General features: G+C 40.8%; 1 protein-coding gene across 7 annotated transcripts in view; it reads right to left on the bottom strand.

Annotated features, from left to right (window-relative positions):
* jcada (junctional cadherin 5 associated a) overlaps window positions 1–16,599 on the bottom strand; it is a 235,614-nt gene that overhangs the window by 106,808 nt on the left and 112,207 nt on the right. The window contains exon 1 of one of the 7 annotated variants that reach the window (XM_087987477.1): window positions 9,206–9,342. The exons of the other annotated variants lie outside the window; for them this stretch is intronic. The gene's annotated coding sequence lies outside the window, so the exon portion shown is untranslated. Of the gene's footprint in view, window positions 1–9,205; window positions 9,343–16,599 lie in introns of those variants that run through there. 7 annotated transcript variants of the gene reach the window in all.

Below are 16,599 nucleotides of genomic sequence, written 5' to 3'. Positions count from 1 at the left end.
TCCCCACCTCCCTGGCCCACAATGCTTCACTTATTTGCCTTTCCTTTCCTTGTTGCTTATCCCTCTTGCTGCTTCACCAATTGCAGGCTGTTTCTCCTGGGTTTTTGCTGCTGACAATGAATGTATCAGCAGTAGGTAGGGGGAGAAATAGCCAGTGACTGGAGGAACATCTCCTCACCAATTCTATCTGTTTTGCTTATGGGGCAGGGGACAACCTTTCTCAAATTGACCAAATGCATGATTGAATTTTCCCAGGCATTCTAGGGAGTTTTGGCCTCAATTTGTTTGCTGCCCAGTGCATTTTGAACAGTGATACAGACAAACACACACAAAATTGGATCTCCCTGCATTAATAGTATTATAGAGATATCCTGCCAGTGATGATGCTGAATTTGTATATTGCCGATAAAAGAAGCCTGTTGTTAAAGCTTTTTGTTTTGCACTTGTCACAACAATTCAAAGGTACAACCAATATTTATGCTGCATAAGAATAGAGTTATGGTTGGTTGGTGAATGAATTCTGATTGACAGAAGTGTTGCCATGGAGAATGCACAAATTAATGTTGATTGATAGTTAACTGTCAGGCTTTGTTTAAATTTTAAACAAGACAAGTTGACTTTCATTTGTCTCGTTCTTGCCTTCAGAAATGAACCAACAAACAGCCAAAACCTATTTTGTTGAGTTGAAACCGATGCAGTGCATATTCTTTCTATCTAAAAAGTATTGGGTGGTGATAATGTCCCCACCCTGAATGGAGAGGCCTGGGTTCAAGTCCCACCACTCCAGAGGTGTGTAATAACATCTCTGAACAGGTTTATTAGTGAAAATAGGTTAAGTTTTTAAAGAAAAGAACAAGATATGCAGCTTCCAATACACTCAAGTGCACCATACTGCAAGTCCAAATGACAGTCCGAAATTGGTTGTCAGGGTATATTTTCACACATTCAAGATAATCCAGTAAATGTTGTCGATTTCTAGAATATCTAATGTGGATATTGTGTTGTGGGTTTTGCCAGCACAGTCTGATCAGGTACAGTCAGTACCGTGCTTGTTGTGACCAGCTGATGGATATGCTGTTTGATATGATCTGACAGTCTCTGATCTGTACAACAACCATGCCTGACATCACATAGAGTCATTGAGTCATAATGATGTACAGCTCAGAAACAGGCCCTTCTGCCCCACTCATCTGCACCTACCAGGTTTCCTAAAATGATTGAGTCCCATTTGCCAACATTTGGCCCATATCCCTCCAAACCTTTTGAATTCATATACCATTTAGGTCTATTTTAGATGTTGTAATTGTACCCACCTTCACCATCTCCTCCAGAGGCTTGTCCCATACACACACCCATCCTCTGTGTGAAAATATTGTCCCTTAGGTCACTTTTAACCATTTCCCTCTTGCCTTAAACCAATGCCCTCTAGTTTCAGACTCCAATACCCTGGGGAAAAGACCTTGACTATTCACCCAATCCATGCCCCTCATGATTTTAAAACAACTATAAGGTCACCTCTCATTCTCCGACATTCACACTAATTAGTAATGTGGTATCTGAATTCAGTGTTGATGTGCTGGGGAGTATTGCAGGTGCATAGTTCCTTGAGAGTGGAGTTGCAGGTAGACAGGGTGGTGAAGAAGGTGTTTGGCACACTTGCCTTCATTGGTCAGAACATTTAATTGAGGAGTTGGACATCATGTTGCAGATATACAGGACATCAGTGAGGTCATTTTTAGAATATTGAGTCCAACTCTGGTCTTCCTGCTGTAGGAAAGATGTTGTTAAACTTGAAAGGGTTCAGAGAAGATTTACAAGGATATTGTCGGGTTCGGAGGATTTGAGCTATAGAGAGAGGTTGAATAGGCTGGGGCTATTTCCTCAGTGCTGGAGTCACTCATTTAAACAGAGATAGGACGTTTGTGAATCTATCAAATTCTTTACAATAGAGGGCTATTAAGTAAATTCACTCTGAGATAGACAGATTTCTAATCATGAAAGGAATCAAGAGTTATAGAGGTAAGGCAGGAAAGTGGAGTTGAAGATTATCAAATCAGTCATAATCTCATTGAATGGAAGAGCAGACTGTTGGAGAGGCTGGTCCACTTCTTCTCTCATGTCTTATGGATTCATGCACAATACTGTCATACAATTTTTCCCAGATACTTTAGGTGCTAAAGAACAACAGAGGGAGCCAAAGTGGGATGTGAAGCTGATACCCCAGTTCAGACTGAGTTTAATTTAAGACACCAGCTTGGTGAGGATGTTGAAGCCTGTTTTGGGAACATCTAATGGAGGATCTGTAAGGACTAATCTCGAAGTAAGTTGCCTATTGGTACTCATTGGTGGCTTGTATTTACCTTCAAGTCTTTACCTGACAGTGACCAAACTGTGGGATTCAACTAGTCATTTCTAAGGTTTCAAGGGCTACTTAGAGCTCTCTCACCTTTCACTGTTCACTTGCATAGGGGCTTGAAGAGAGTTTTTGAAACACATAAGCAGACTTTCTGGAGCACATTCCCAAGGGCTTCCTCAATACTGTATCAACATTATTGTGAAAATTCTCTGAGGAGTTCAGCAAATGATTGTAAATGCCATGCTACTGTACCTTACTGGAGACATTATAGAAGTCACCAAGAGAAAGGTAATACTTGGCCATTGATATCTTGCTAGGAATCTCCATTAATCTGGAGGAGGAGAAGCCAGATAGAGTGACACCAGTCACTGCAGGAGAGGGGGAAAGAATGGTCAGATAGGTTTCTTTTCCCTTGCAAGTGCTGAATATTCTTCTTCTTCTGGAACTCCTCTACCAGGAGCCCTTGTACTGTGTCCGAGAACCTGTGTACCCTCTTCCTTGCTTCCTGCAGCATCCTAAAATGTGCTGCTGTGTGTAAGGGAGCACATTCCACACCATTTGGAGGAAGTGGGTAGATAGAACCCACATATAAATAATCAGGAAAATTGCTTCTAATCAATGCTTGAACCCTAAACCTGTAGTATTCATTCTAGTACTTCCAAGAAAATTATCTTAGGATGAAAGGTTGAACAGGTTGAGATTGTATCTTTTGGAGTTTCTGAAATGAGGAGTCATCTCATTGTCGCATATAAGACTCTGCGAGGACTTAACAGAGTAAATGCTGAGAGCAAGTTTCTTCTTGTTAGAAATACTGGAAGTCAGGGATACAGGTTATAATTAATGGCTCTTCCACTGAAGACATAGATGAAATCTTTTTTGAGGCTTTTCCATTTTTGGAACTCCCTTTCCCAGAGAGTGATGAAGGAAGAGTCAGTGAATGTTTTTAAGGTGGAAATAGATTGTGATAGAGTTAGCTTCTTGACTAACAAGGGAATCCGCTGTTAATTGTGATAGGTGAGGGTGTGGAGTTGAGGCCACAATCAGATTAGCCAGGATCAAGGGAATAAATGGCCTTATCTTCTCTAAATTTCTATATTTACACAGTGATCAGTAGCATTGGCACAGCATTTATTCTGTGTTTGTTTTTACCCTGGGTCAAAATCATGTCAGGGCTTTAACATAGCAAAATATCAGAAGATAATTAAAAATGCCCCAAACTGCTCATAATTAGTATGTCTTCTCACCCACTCATTACAGCCTGTACTAAGGGCCTTGGCTTAATACTGATAGTAGTTAACAGAATATAGAGAAAAAAGATGTAATAAATATTAAACATTCTACATCTACCAATTAATAATGACATATAAAAATAAAGAGAAAATAATTAAGTGAGCAGGCTAGGCTTCAAAGGAGACTCGCATTTTATGTCCTGCTTATATTCCAATCAAAAAGAGCTCCAATTTCCCTGACTTGCAGCTAGGTTTCCTCATCAATACCTAATCACAGTAGCTTAATGTGTGTACATTAATCTCCAGCCTTGAGATAATATTAATAATTTGCTGCTTCTGCAGGCTGATTGCTAAATCTTGACAGATCTGTTTCATGAGAGAGTTCTATAATGTGGCAATAAAATAGCTTTCTTCAAAAGCCCAGCTCATTGTTTGGCTCCACCTTGCTTTAAAGACAATTCAGTTTCCTCAGTATGTGTATAACCCTTCCCCATTGGAAATGATGCATTGTATGTTGAGAACCAATGTCCACTTTAGTCTGTTTCAAAGAATTGCAAGGAGGGATTTTTGAAAGATGACCCTTTATGTGTGATGCATACCTGAGAAAAAATCCAATTAAAGAATAGCAAAGTTATAAAAAAGGAAAAGAATCATACCATCAGTTGGGAAAATGTATTTATATTCATGGACAATGTAAAAAAACTGTAAGATATAGAATGGTCTGGCATGGTCTTTATTGAAAAGGTGTTTCGCTATGTGATTTCTTGGAAATGAAGACAGCAGTATAATGGGTGCTATAGTTTACCTTTCCAAAAAGTCAAGGAACTTTGGAGACAAGACTATCAATTATGTTAAGGAGATAAAAGATAGTGTTAAAGTCTCTTAACCGCTAGAAAACATGCCTTTGAAAGGATTATGGAGGTCTCTATACTGAAGATTGCCTAGCAATTCTTTCTGGACTTTTTCAATTTTCAAAGACCTAAGTAGTATAAGGAAGTAAGTCCCTGGACCTGCAGTCTCTCTCCCTTTCAATGGAAGTGGTAAAATTTCCAAATATAAACCCAGAAAATCTGAATTGTGGCCACTTTCCAAAGATGCAGATCCAGCTTGATTCCAAACTGAACTGAAACTCTTCTATCAGCCTGAAGCTGTCAGTAATTCAGTTCCATTGACAAGAAACCTGGAGTCACCAACTTTATCTTTTTTTTTGGATGTGGTCTATGTATCTAGACTTTCAAAAGGCCTTTGATAAGGTGCCACACGGGAGGCTGCTGAGCAAGGTGAGGGCCCATGGTGTTCGAGGTGAGCTGCTGGGATGGATTGAGGATTGGCTGTCTAACAGAAGGCAGAGAGTTGGGATAAAAGGTTCTTTTTCAGAATGGCAGCCGGTGACGAGCGGTGTCCCGCAGGGTTCGGTGCTGGGGCCACAGCTGTTCGCATTATATATTAACGATTTGGATGAGGGAACCGGGGGCATTCTAGCGAAGTTTGCCGATGATACGAAGTTAGGTGGACAGGCAGGTAGTACTGAGGAAGTGGGGAGGCTACAGAAGGATCTTGACAGGTTGGGAGAGTGGTCCAGGAAATGGCTGATGGAATTTAACGTGAGCAAGTGCGAGGTCTTGCACTTTGGCAAAAAGAATAAAAGCATAGACTACTTTCTAAATGGTGAGAAAATTAATAAAGCCAAAGCACAAAGGGATCTGGGAGTGCTAGTCGAGGATTCTCTAAAGGTAAACATGCAGGTTGAGTCCGTGATTAAGAAAGCGAATGCAATGTTGTCTCTTATCTCAAGAGGGTTGGAATATAAAAGCAGAGATGTACTACTAAGACTTTATAAAGCTCTGGTTAGGCCCCATTTGGAGTACTGTGTCCAGTTTTGGTCCCCACACCTCAGGAAGGACATACTGGCACTGGAACGTGTCCAGCGGAGATTCACACGGATGATCCCTGGAATGACAGGTCTAACATATGAGGAATGGCTGAGGATACTGGGATTGTATTCGTTGGAGTTTAGAAGATTAAGGGGAGACTTAATAGAGATGTACAAAATAATACATGGCTTGGAAAAGGTGGATGCTAGGAAATTGTTTCAGTTAAACGAGGAGACTAGGACCCGTGGACACAGCCTTAGAATTAGAGGGGGTCATTTCAGAACAGAAATGCGGAGACATTTCTTCAGCCAGAGAGTGGTGGGCCTGTGGAATTCATTGCCACGGAGTGCAGTGGAAGCCGGGACGCTAAATGTCTTCAAGGCCGAGATTGATAGATTCTTGTTGTCTCGAGGAATTAAGGGCTACGGGGAGAACGCTGGTAAGTGGAGCTGAAATGCGCATCAGCCATGATTGAATGGCGGAGTGGACTCGATGGGCCGAATGGCCTTACTTCCACTCCTATGTCTTATGGTCTTATGGTCTTTTGCAGACCCTCGGCCAATAGGGGTGTTTTGCCTTTTTAAAACTGCAGAGACACTTCTGATTTGTGTTGTGTGACTCTGTCTTTGGGATTAAGGGGATCTTAGTCAATGTTTGTCACTTGTTTGAAGATAACTTTTTGTGTTTTAATATTCATTAAAAAGCCTGCAAAAAGTCTCTTTTAATTATTTTTAATCCACCTGCTTGAATGCATTATGACATACCTGCGGGACAATTGGAATTTAAAAACAAACCTTCTGTCCCAGAGGTGGGGACATCACCATTGTGCTACAAGACCCCTAGAGATTTCAAATCCATTCTCTAAACTTTTATTCTGGGTCAAAAACAAGTATCAATTGGCTATTGTGGTGATTGGATCAATACATTTGTCATAATCGTGTGACTGGTGAAGTAGTGGGAACTCATTATCATTGTATTCCACCTATCAAGTTCATTACTCATCGTTCAAGTTCAGAGGCAGATCACAATATAGGTATAGTGTATAAGCCAGACCTTGGAAATCCTTGGCTGGTGAGCTAACTCTAATCAGCAATCTCTTTCTAGATCTCCTGGGAAATTCTGATCGTAATAAGATTGAATATCATGCCAATAAAGACTGAGACCAACATGTTCCTTCTAAAAGATGAGAGACTTAACAAACAATCCAGGTCTTTTTCAATATATAATTTCAGTTACTTCACACTGTAAACTTGCATTATAAATTCTGTGTCTTACGATCTTATACTCCACAGCCACCTGATGAAGGAGCAGCGCTCCGAAAGCTAGTGCTTACAAATAAACCTGTTGGACTATAACCTGGTTTTGTGTGATTTTTAACAATGTTAAAGATTGAAATTAACAGCCCTCAATCACAATAGAAGCTTAATCTAAAACATTACCAATTACAATGGTATGAGAGGAGAATTGACTATGTTTGAATGGGTAAGTTGACTGAAATCGTACATCAGCAATTCAACTGTGTGAAAGATTTGAAGAGACTATTCAAAATGTGCAACAAAACTCCAAAGTTATGTGTCCCACAGTGCAGCGGTGGGTGGATGCTAACCCTCAGCAGTATCTGGTTGCCTTAGCTTTCAAAGTTTCACTAGATGTTGTGATTTTTCATTTCCCTCAGTGGACTAGTTAAAATACTTCTAATTAGAGCTGCCACAGTGTTAGATGCTCCAGAAGAATGTGGAGATCAAAGGAATTAAATGTATTAGCATTCAACTAATCTCTCCAGACTCCACAAGATATTCAGTCCAAGATGCAAGGAGACAAGAAAGGCTAAGTATAACACCATTAGCACAGGCTCACACTCCAACTGCAAGTGAAAAAGCCACCTTGAGACTTGCATTGAAAACTAATCCTGATTATCAAAAACATCCATTTAATTAGACCGTCACTGAAAGGTTGTGCTGCATCTCTGGCAATCGGTTCCCATGATTTCACCCCTTCAGTAGGGGCTACTTACATTCAATTTTGGAACTGACAATTACTGACATGCTATTTGCTACACTTTAAAAATAAAAGCAATACAGTATATCACAATTAATAAGAGTTCTTATAACATTATGCAAAGTTGCAAATAAACAAGAAATATTCATATGATATTATTTTTACCATTTACAAATATCACCGCTACAATTATCTTATTGATGATTTATGGTATTGATTTTAAACCTGACCCCAATCTTATGGATAAGAGAGAATACACAGGGTGTGGGAGATAATAATATCAGATTGGGCAAACCAACCCCAACTCAACCACATTCCCAGTCGACACAATGTTTACAAAGGTGATTCGGGCACCAGATAAGGCTTTTGCGAAAGGCAAACAGGATCTACGTAACATGCTGAATTTGCACTGCTGTTGTGGTCTCCTGCTGCCACGTATTGCCTCCTGTTGGCCAGGCAGGCAATCAATCTAGCTGGCTGTCATGTGGCAGTCTGAACAGAATCAAGTAAATGACGTGCTAGGTAAAAACAAGGACTGCAGATGCTGGAAACCAGAGTCTAGATTAGAGTGGTGCTGGTAAAGCACAGCAGGTCAGGCAGCATCCGAGGAGCAGGAAAATCGACGTTTCAGGCAAATTCCTGATGACGGGCTTTTGCCCGAAACGTCGATTTTCCTGCTCCTCGGAAGCTGCCTGACCTGCTGTGCTTTTCCAGCACCACACTAATCTAAATGACTGGATCATCAGGACCTGTGCCCAATCTGTTTGGGTTTGTAGTCTGTTATCCAGCTCCACAGCACTCTTTCCACCTCCCCATTAATACTGGGATCCTTATGTTAGATTGCTGTGGAAAATCCCACTTTAGATCTTACGTTTGATGTTGGTGAAAGGTAACTTTGGAGTATTTCCATGTCTGAAGTGCTGTCTATCAAGCAGTGGGGGTTGGGGAGGAGGGTGGCTGGTGAAAGTTTTGCAGTGAACTGTCCTGAACAATGGTCCAAGCAGATTTTGTTTTTTTTAACAGACTAAAGACCCTTTGTAAAGAATTGGCAACTCATTCAGCCTGTTATATGTTATTGTTTTGCTGCAAAGAGCTACAAACAGAGCTACTAGGTCAGGCAGCTCCACCTGCATTGGAGCTTATCCAATCTAAAGTGACTGATGACGGAACTACATTGAATGATTTTTCTTAGTGGTACAATTGCAAAATGATTCACAGGCTGATTGAAGGAAGGAATAATAAAATGCCACAGCAAAACATTCAGCAGTTAGATTATCTACAGTGTGGAAACAGGCCCTTGGGCCCATCCCATCATCCAAAGAGTAACCCACCCAAACCCATTTCGTTCTGAGTATAGCACCTAACATTATGGGCAATTTAGTTTGGTCAATTCACCTGACCTGCACATCTTTGGACTGTGGGAAGAAACCAGAGCAAACACACGCAGATGCGGGGAGAATGTGCAAACTCCCCACAAACACTGGCCTGACGCTGGAAACAAATCTGTGAGGCAGCAGTGCTAACCACTGATCCACCGTGCCACCCCAGTGGCAGTGCCAGAAAGTACCAATACATTGTCTCTTATCACATTGAGCATTTACCAGCCTGTGCAGCTGACCGGAGTTCACTAGACTACGGCTTTCCAGAATTGTTAAGAATCCTCGGCTGTTAGAATCAACTATTGCATCTCAATGTTTTGACAGCCAGAGACAGCCGACTCAGCAGCAGCTTCTTTACCACTGACCTACCTTTTCCTTCACATGACTGCAGCTTGTGCATAAACTTCTGATAGTCTTCTTTCCCTCGGTTTAAGAAAAAAAACCGAAGTGACTACGGTAGGACTTCTAAAAGGGGAGAAAAATACTCCGTGAAGGTTATGAAGAGTCAGGAGGTCAAGAGGAACCATCTGTTGAACTCAGAGCAGTTCAGCAACTCAGTGCACGAAAGGGGAAAAGAGGACAACAGCGAGGCAAACGACCGCAGATAGAAACATGGCCCAGGGAAAATGCTTTGTCTGAACAAAATACAAGAGAACAATTGTTTCCTACTGGTTTGAACAGACCCTCACTCTTCAAGGTTAATTGGTATGGATTCTGGCCAATGTCATTAGAACAGCATTACAGCAGCAAGACCTCACAATGTGTATATGACGAGCAAAGTATTGTCAGGAAGCAGCCAAAACTACTTGTTCAGCACAAAAAATAAATGAACCTTTGGCTAAAATACATAGTCATGTGCAGGCACTGAGAAGTTGTTGCACAAGAAACTTGTACAATGTTTATAACTTTCTGAAATGGTGCCCACCACTTGCCTGAAGGACAGGCAATAAATTCTGGCCAGCCAGTGGTGCGCACAGCCCATGAGTGAGTAAGAAAAACTGGCTGCTGTGCAAATCCATGCCACTTGTAAAGCAAAAGTTAGACACCATTTCAGAAAGTTATAAAAATGGTACAACTTCTCAATGCCTGTTCATGACTGTATTTTTAGCTAAAGGTTCATTTGTTTTTGTATATGTAAATTCCATATACACTGAGAAAATACAAAAAAAAGATTTGCTATATTTAATACTCACTCTGGTGTTACCAACACAGCCCAATTGGGGTATATATTCTAGGTTAATTTAGTCAGGGTGTGCCTTAATTCAAGAACAAATCAAGGTATAAAAATCTTTTGGAATCAAAATACACTCTAATCGTCTCCTTTCGTATTTATCTGTGTTGTTGCCAAAACAAGGCTTGGAGCTGTTCTTAAGAACCAGTGTGAATGAACTGATGTAAACTACATACATCAGTCTGAAATATCAAACAATGTTAATGCAGACACCCCGGGTGGAATCTTCTCCTTAGAAGATGCTCAGCATCAGGACTATACAGGAGTCTTGACCCTAATAGTGTCCAAATGCCACCCATTTTTGTGATTGATTGTCATTCCACCTCTTATGGGGGTAGGCTCTGCAGACTAGAGTGCCAACTGGAGACCGGGGAGGAGGGTACTGCTGATGTAAGTGGGGAAGAGTGAGGGCACTTCAGGATGGTGTCCTCTGAAGATTTCTTCAGTTGTTTAAATTTTTAATGATGGTCACAGCTGCTGCTTGCCATCAATATGTAGGGGAGCCCAACTCCACAAGGCCTCCACCCATGTGGCTCTGGGGGTTAGGGTGAAACAGAAACTAAAAGAGTCCTTTACTGATTGAATTGTCCTTTTGTTTTCTTTGCAGTTAAGTTCATCCTGAGAAGCCTCATGGAAAGAGACAGACAGACAGACAGATAGAGAGTCAAAGGATTCCTCAACCACAATATCAACTACAGGCTTTGTTAAATTATCCTAATTTTAGTTTTAATTTCTCTTAATGTTTATAGAGACCAAATGTCAGTGGGATGAAGAATCCCTGCTTCATAACCTTCACACAATCCATATGTTTAAATCTCACATGATGTATGTTTCTTTGTTTTTGTGCTACAGTGTTGGTGGAGTTGGCAGGATTCCACAGCACAGGAATCAAGTCACGGTGAACGAGGTCAAAAGGTTGCTGGCCAAGATGGAGCAGTCAGTACAGGAGTTGAAACTAGTAATGTCTGTGAGGGAGGTGACAGCTGCCATTGGGGCTTTACGAGTGAGATCCAAACCAGATTCAGAGAAGTAAATCCTGGTGTTCATCAGATAGGTGTGATCCATTCTAGATATATTTTTGCTTCTGTTTCCTTCAGGCAACCAACTCCTCAAACCTTTTGAGGTTGAGTAAACTAAATTAACATTACTGAAATTACTAATTATTATCATAAATTGCGGATCAATTCTACTTTCAAGAACTCTCAGCTTTTACCGCAACTCCTTCCCTCCATCAAAAGATCAGAAGTGGGACTGTTTATCAAAGATTGCACAAACGTAGCACCATTCACAACTCCTCAGGTACTGAAGCAGTCCATGCAACAAGATCTGATAACATCCAGGCTGGGCTGAAAAATAGCTAGCACCATCACACCACACAAATGCCTGTTTATGACCATCTCCAATAAGTGTCAATTTAACCACTGCCCTTGACATTGAATGGAGTTACATCACTGAATGCCCCACTATCAACATTTTGAGGGTGACCATTGACCAGAAACTTAATGGGATTCGTCACACAAACACAATGGCTATGAGAGGCTAGGGATATTCCAGCAAGTAACTCGAGATTACTAGAGGTTTGAGCTCTTGAACCTGTTTCTAGGCCAAAAAAAGTGCCATCAAATTTAAGTATGAATGGCAGCTGGAAATCTAGGTGGCCAGGCCCAATGATGAAACAACTGCTGACTCATTGACTATACCTCTGTATTTTCCTGATAAAGTCCCTTGAGGTATTTGTTGCCTTCTTGAATGAATCTTCTCCATTTTGTTTTGTCACAAGCCTGGATCTTTCAGAAGCTGGTGAGGATGATTTGATTCCTTACTGGGTGCTTTGAAGACATCCCAAAGGTATCTATATTGTCATCCTGGTAGTCCCCTGCTGTGACCAAGTTCTGAGCAGAGCAGTTGCTTTGGGAGCCTGATGTCAGATAAGCGAACAGCAATGTTTAGGTTCAGCAGAGCTGCTTTTGAGCTATTAGCAACTCGACACTGAACATATTGGTTTGGAAGAAGTTCTGCTATTTTAATAGGTTAATTCCAGATAACTTTCTATAAAGATGCAAGTCTTTGTTGTTAACCACACTCCTAGGTTATGAAAATTATCAGATTGAAGTGCCTTGGCAGGATGTCAAAGAAGGTTTTCTGATGGCATGTAAAGTAGATTTCTAAATGGTGTCATATGAAGACCACCCAACAATGTTAAGGCAGCTCCATGGCAACAAAATGTTCTCAGAATGAGGTAGTTTAATTTAGCCGTCTTGTTGAAAGCATCTTGCAAGGTTTGAAATTGGTCCTTCTGAGTGGTCTGGAACGATGCAGTGTTTTATAATCGAGTATACACAGTGAGTGAACTTGTCAGTGGTAAGCTGCTTGTACTAAACCTGAGTCCCCACAGTCGACTGATAGAGTCAGATAGCAAAAGCTGGAAGGTATCTTTCTGCAACTTGAAGTCAGTGTCTGAGATTCTTGAAGCTTCCATAAAAAAGAGATACATACAGAGTTTCTCCAGTAGGTCGCAATTCCTGTAGGCTAATTTGCAACAGTCATTGTTTAGGCAAATTGGAAAAGGCACAGTTAGGTGTAATCGGAGCTGGCTGTATATCTCCGAGCTTGGATACGATGATTGGATTCGGTTTTGAAATTTCAATTGTGAAGTAGACCTTAAATTTTCTATTTGAATTAATAGCCATAAAAACTGAGGAGTAGAAGCAATATAAACTATATGATATAAATTAAAGGGAAAAGAGGACCTGCAAGACCTGAAGGTTCATGTACATTAATATTGGAAAGTGGGAGAACAAGTTAATAACGTTGCATTGAAACATATGAAATTCTGATTGTTATGAATAGAAACATAGAGTTGGATTTTTACATCCCTAAAAACTCAGGAATGGATCCTACAATCAGCAAAATGGAGGCCATGGGGATGGAACTTTGAAATTTTTCTCAACAAGTGTCCCACATGAATATCCCATAGACAGGAAGAGGTTAGTGTTAGGATCAAGTTCTGACCTCTCACATATGGCCAATGATATTGGTTCACCAATGACAAGCCTAAGGTCCCACAATATTTTCATTATAGAATCCGCACAGTGTGGAAACAGGCCAGTCAGCCTAACAGGTCCACACCAACCGTCCGAAGAGCATCCCACCTAGACCCCTCCCCCTACCCCATCCCTTTAACCTTGCATTTCCCATGGCTGATGCACTTAATCTACACATGTCTGAACACTGTGGGCAATTTAGCATGGCTAATCCAGCTAACTTGCACATCTTTCGACTGTAGGAGGAAACTGGAGCACCTGATGAAAACCCACAGAGACACAGGAAGAATGTGCAAACTTAGGTTGGCCGAGTTTTGAAAATCGTTGGAAAATCCATCAGTTAAGAGATTTCAGGAACCATGACGGAAATCAGGTGAGGGGTCAGGAATATTCTGACAAGTAAATATCAAATGTTTTGACAACTTCAAACATGTACATTGCTTTTTGTGCTAATCAGGACAAATAGAAGAATCCCTTGCAAACAATCTCAACGATTTATACTCAAGGAGAAAGGCACGTCGAATCACTGACATGTTGACTCAGAGGGGGTAAGGTGTTGCCATGGAGAAAGCAATGGGGAACTGCAGCTGCATCTAGATCCTAGTACTTCAAAAATTGCTCAAGGCTCCAACATATTCCTTTTATTTGCCAAGTATATGTTGCTTCGAACAAGTGTTCAGGAGAAAGTGAGGACTGCAGATGCTGGAGATCAGAGCTTAAAAATGTGTTGCTGGAAAAGTGCAATAGGTCAGGCAGCATCCAAGGAGAAGGAGAATCGACGTTTCGGGCATAAGAAGGGCTCATGCCCAAAACGTCGATTCTCCTTCTCCTTGGATGCTGCCTGACCTGCTGCGCTTTTCCAGCAACACATATTTAAACTCGAACAAGCATTCATCAGGCATGTTGTGAGTTCAATTAGCAATTTTAAACTGTGTGTTAATGCAGCTATTTGTGCACTCAGGATTATTTAGCAAGGGATGTTGTGTCATGAAATCAAACAATGGAAGTTTTGGTTTGGGATTTGCATACACCCATTGGTTTGGTATGGTCAGCCCTCTGCTTATTGCAGGCAAATGAAAGGATATGTCACTTAATTTGATCAGCCATTCATTGAGCTGTACCATCCACACTGCACTGGCTCTGAAAATCATCGTGAACATTGCTCAGTTGTCTGTTAGGCATAACGTTTGTACAGAATTATAGCAGCATCCTATTCGTGGAAACTACACAAGTAGAGTCCCTGCATAGTAGCAAAAGGTCAACTGTTAGATATGATCTGTGATTGGGCACAACTTTCACTAACAGCAGCACACTGATAACCAGCTTAAGATGGTCACTACGTTTATGCTTTCTAGAATTGAGTTACATTCATATCCAGTGATCCTTCTCTTCAAACAAAAAGAATGTTTTGTTTCAATCATGACATAGCTATTGCGTACCTCAGAAGCCTGTGGCACATATAGTTCTTGGTTACTTTCTCCATGGAAAATCCTCAATTAATCAGAACTGATTTTTCAACCAGTTAACACTACTTTTTCTGGAGCATAACTTGTGACTGATATTTGGCATTTGTATTTATGAGTGGAAGATGAAGAACTTCAGTAATATGTCTCTCTTTTCAGCAATATTCAAACTCAGTACTACTAAGTGGAAGTTCCCAGATAGAATCCCGAACAATGTAGAAAGAAGCCATTCAATGAGTCAGCATCAACCCTCTGAAGGGCAACCCACCCAGACCAATACCTCCACACAATCTCTATATTTCACTAGCTAATCCATTCAGCCTGCACATTACTCTGGGGCAATTTAGCATGGCTAATCAGCCTAACCTGCACACTTTCGACTGTGGAGGAAACCAGAGTAACCAATAGATACTGGGAGAACACGCAAACTTCACACAATCAGCCAAGGATGGAATCAAACCCAATCCGTGGTGCTGTGAGACAGCAGTGCTGATCACTGAGCCACAGTGCTCTCCCTCACATTTTCAGTCAAGAAAGGAGGAGATAGAAAATTGTGAAGTACAGGCCAGTTAGCCTGAAATCAGTCCTCATGAAATGCTGGAATCTAATGAATACTTAAAATTTGATTTGATTTATTATTGTCACATGCACCAGTGCAAAGTTTTGTTTGCATGCAGTACAGTCCCAGCTAAGAATGTCTTACACAGCCCCTAGAAAATCATAGTTTGAACAGATGAATTCAACATGATTTTCTGACAGAGTAATTGTGTTTGACAAATGTATTTTTAGAGGGTTTATCTAGTAATGGGGAACCAAAGATATGGAATATCTAACTTTCAAAAAGTGTTTGGTAAGGTAACACAAAAAAGGGAAACAGGGAAGGTAAGGGCTCTTGGATTTGGGGGTAATATATTGACATGGATTGAAGATTGGTTATTGAACAGGAAACAGAGTAAGCATGAATAGGTATTTCTAAGTCGATAGGCTGTGACTAGTGGAGTGCTGGGGTCTGTGATGGGGGCCTTGGCTATTTACGATCTATATAACAATTTAAGCATGAGCCAAGGTCTTTCACACAGGATTGTAAACCCTATTTCTCAAACCCATCAGCCAAAGCAATATCCACTCACTCAGATATTTCTGAGTGATCTCCCAATGAAGGATTCTTTAGAACTGACTCAGTAGATCCTTGGAGGGAGCAGCTCAGAGAATCTGAACTGAAGCTACATCCCATTTTGATGGCGCTTAGTTCCATATTCCAGTAAGCTCCTAACATTTTCTTGGGGAATTACAGAGAGAAGATAAGTTTGCAAGGAGCTATGGCAGGTAAAGTAGTCCCACCGAGAGTCTGTAGACTCCAGACAGAGTCAGGAGCCAAGGCTACATCTGCTAGGTTTGCCACACTCTTCAGGTGGAAGAAGGCCAAAGATTTTTTGGCTTCTTTCTCTGTGCAGCGTAATTCACAGTTGTCAAATCTTTGGTACAGGCCGACGACATACAGTACACTAGTTGACAGCAGATGGTGGGAATTTAGAAATCTGAAGAATCAAACCAGCTCATGGGATCTGGAGGACACATTATATGTATATATAAAACAGCAGTGGAAATGAAATCAAAGCTCATCTCAGGGTTCATATGGTGGTAATAAACGTGATTAATCTTCCTACATGCAGTGTATAATCTGATCCTTTGATTCTACTGCCACCATCTTGCTGTACTTGATTGAACTGATACTTTCTTGATAGATTCCAAATAAGTCATAAACTGAAATAGTGTTTAAAGTGTCATCTGATCCATGATATTAAATGACAGCCTCCAGCGTCATGCCCAATATGAATTGTTCCATTGGAAATTGCTGTTCATTTATTCATCATTATTAATACTTTTCAGACCATTTTTAGATTTCCACACTGTCAGCAGAATGATTATCACAAAGAGTCTCGCTTTCAGATCGACTAGAAGTAATTACAGGGATTACATAATGTATGAAATGTATCTGCGTGCTTGATTCAAAAAGGATTGTAT

Source organism: Chiloscyllium plagiosum, unplaced genomic scaffold (genome assembly GCF_037043375.1).
Source record: "Chiloscyllium plagiosum isolate Xiang-an unplaced genomic scaffold, Cpla_swu_hap1 HiC_scaffold_5, whole genome shotgun sequence".
Lineage (NCBI taxonomy): Eukaryota > Metazoa > Chordata > Chondrichthyes > Orectolobiformes > Hemiscylliidae > Chiloscyllium > Chiloscyllium plagiosum.
Note: the sequence above shows the minus strand (reverse complement) of the source record. Positions and strands in the feature narration are given on the sequence as shown.